We start from the raw sequence: 3,535 nt of genomic DNA, 5'->3' as shown, positions 1-3,535 counted from the left end.
ATGAATAGGAAGAGTTTGGAGGGATATGGGCCGGGTGCTGGCAAGTGGGACTAGATTGGGTTGGGATATCTGGTCGGCATGGAAGGGTTGGACTGAAGGGTCTGTTTCCTTGCTGTACATCTCTATGACTCTATGGCTCTAAATGTATACATGGGTGCGATTTTCCCATTTTTCATCAAAGTGTGGGAGTGGACATGTTCCTTGGTGACTAACCCACCTCCCTTACTGCCAAGAAAACTCAAATTGCCCAACATCAAACAGTTCCAGAAGAAATGACGGGTGAATGTATCAGGTTATTGCAGGTATTTGCATGGGTGTCTCAGCGCTCCGGCAATTCCTCTCTCCTTCTGGCCCACTCCTCCTCCACTCTCAACAACCCTCCACAGCCCCAAGACACCCTCCCCTGCAACCACAGAAGATGTAACACCTGCCCTTTTACCTCCTCCCTCCTTACTTTACCTGCACTTCACTCAATCTAGCCTCTTGTATTAGCTGCTCACAATGTGGTCTCCTCTATATTGGGGAAATGAAGTGTAGACTAGGCGACCACGTTACAGAACACCTGCATTCTGCCCGCAAAAAAAATCCTGAGCTTCCTGTTGCCTGCCACTTCAATACAACATCTTGATCCCTTGCCAACATCTCTGCCTCAGGCTTGCTGCAGTGCTCCAGTGAAGCTCAGCACAAGTTGGAAGAACAACACCTTATTTTCCACTTGGCAACCTTGCAGCCTTTCAGGATTCAACATTGAGTTGAATGATGTTAGGGCCTGAGCGCTTTCCCTCATGTCACTAACCCAACCCCCACACACCAGTTCTTGTCATCACATGGTCTGCTTCCACAACCAACCATTATCAACTACTAATAGTCCCCATTAGAGTGTTGATTACCCCAGGGTGACCTTTATCATTCCTTTGCCTGTCCAACTGTCGTTCTCTCTCTCTGGGGCTCCATCTACATCTATTGTTTACTCCTTCCACTCTACCCTCCCTACCTACCCCACCCCACCTTCAACATATATACCAACCTTTTCCCAACCACAATCAGGTTTGAAGAAGGGTCACTGGGCCCAAAATGCTAACTCCGATTATTCTCCGCAGATGCTGCATGGCGTGCTGAGTTCTTTGAGCAATTTCTGTTTTTGTTGCTGATTTCCAGCATCCGCAGTTGCTTGCTTTTTTTTGCAAGGTAAGGCTTTCCTTCCAAGCCTCTTAGATATCAGGAGTGCTGTGTGTCAGACACTTTGGAAACATAGGCTTCTCTCTGCATTCACATAATTTACAGTGCACTTAGCAAAGTGCATGAGTTGCAATGAAAGCTCACTGACCTGAACCATTATCTACTTTTCTCACTCCACAGGTCCTGCAAGATTTGTTGAGTACCTCCAGCATTTCCTGTTTTATGTGGAGATTTCCAGCGACCACTGAATTTGACCTTAGTAAAGACAGGACATGTTAAATAACAAAAGACAGAAGTGATGGGTACTAACAATGGCATCAGTGACTCTCAATCATTTGCAATTGTTACTCAGGAATAAGCATATGCACTTCACAAAGTGAATAATGAATGAAATGAATAAATGATTACATATTTGGGTTTCTAAAATACATCTGCCAATAATACATCTCTCTTATGTTATACAATTGGAGAGAAAGTAGAATTCAGTTGTTTTGCTTTTGGCATTCAGGAATAATTTCTTGTTATTACTGGTTAAACATCTTCTCTTGCCCACCCAACAGCTGTTTGTGACACTTGTGTGAATAATGTGAATAATGCAACTGTGCATCAAATTGAGTTATTTACTTCAGCTGAAAGCATTCCAATCCGAACACTAATTTATCTGCAATGTGGATGCTCCCATTCATAAGATTGCTACACAGTCAAACCTTATTTTAATTGGCAACTTATGAACAGGCACTCTTGATACACCTACAAAAATTATATTCCTCACATGCTGCATTCTACTGCCTTATCTGAATATTTATGCTGTGCATCAAGTATAATAGTGATGTGTAGTTCCCCTGTATTACAATTCTCATTCTTACTGTGTGTTCTACATTGATTTTCGGAGGTGCGTTGATGTCTTTACATAGACCTTTTGAGGAATGTTGATGTCGCGAAGCTTCACACTGTCGGAGATTACTATGGTTATGCATACCTCTTGATGATCCAGCACATTCCTGGTCCATAGGTGCCAGTTAATAAAATGTTGGCTGTATGTATCGATATGCCACAGATCAGTTACAAGACTGTTAATGTATGTGCCATGATTTTAGATTTATAGTTTTGACACATAGGGCTAAGATTCACAGTTCTCAGCAGGGGGCCCTGGAGGTAGAAGGAAAACTAAAGGTACCCCACCATCTCAGCTGTCCAGTCAAGCATTGGTCAACTAGTGGTTTTCAAAATGTTAACTCTGCTTTCTCTCCACAAATGCTGCCGGACCCGCTGAGTTTTTTCCAACAATTTCTATTTTTGTTTTAGTTTATTCATTAATCCACACAATAGTTTCTGTGTAAGTATAAATTAAAACTCTAACAAGTACATAAATCTTGGAAATGGAATGTCTCTTGAGCATAGAATCCCAAATATATAGAAACAGGCCCTTTGGCCCAACATGTCCACACTGACTCTCCGAAGAATAACCCAGTGTGCTTTCTTCCTCATGGATTATTCAGCCTGATTTAATGTTGAAATGAAGACTCCTCGAACATTAGTCACTGTGAAAGATTCTTCATAGGCTACATTCATCATTGCCGCACTCCATTTGTATGTTACTCTCAAATGTCAGTCAAGTTCATTAAGATGCGTTTGTCTTTATCTAATTACCGTGATATTTGTAGTTACATTTTCTTTCAAAATGCCATGGAAACTTATTACTTTTAGGATCATGTCAAAAATAATTGTAAGTGGCATTAACCTTACTGATTAATCTTCATTCTTATTCTCATCACAGATCAAACTGGAGATGGGGAGGCGTGAGTTCAGGAGGAATTTATTTACCTGGAGAATGCAGCAAAGCATAACTGTGGCATGGAGAATAAACATACTTAAGGAAGATTTCAATGACCAGGTGAGGAGGAAAGACTTTCAATAAGGGTCCTGTAACTGGCTAATGAATGTCAGAGTATGTGCAAGGAGATAAATGTCAGAATGGATAGCTAATCGGCTTCAAGTCAGAATGTGGAGGGTGGGGATAAATTGATTAATCAAGTGGGGAGTGATTTTATGCAAGAATTAGTGCTGCTCACAATTTACATTAATAATATTGGCTTTAGGAATCAGAGCCATTGTTTATAATTTGTGGATGATATAAGTCATGGAGTAGTGAAACTAGTAACTATCAAGAAGTATAGAAACCTACAGTCACAGAGTCACAGAGTCATAGAGATGTACAGCATGGAAACAGACCCTTCGGTCCAACCCTTCCATGCAGACCAGATATCCCAACCCGATCTAGTCCCACCTGCCAGCACCCGGCCCATATCCCTCCAAACCCTTCCTATTCATATACCCATCCAAATGCCTCTTAAAT

This window comes from Chiloscyllium plagiosum, chromosome 15 (assembly GCF_004010195.1).
Source record: "Chiloscyllium plagiosum isolate BGI_BamShark_2017 chromosome 15, ASM401019v2, whole genome shotgun sequence".
NCBI lineage: Eukaryota > Metazoa > Chordata > Chondrichthyes > Orectolobiformes > Hemiscylliidae > Chiloscyllium > Chiloscyllium plagiosum.
The sequence above is the reverse complement of the archived record's forward strand: the minus strand, read 5'-3'. Positions refer to the sequence as shown.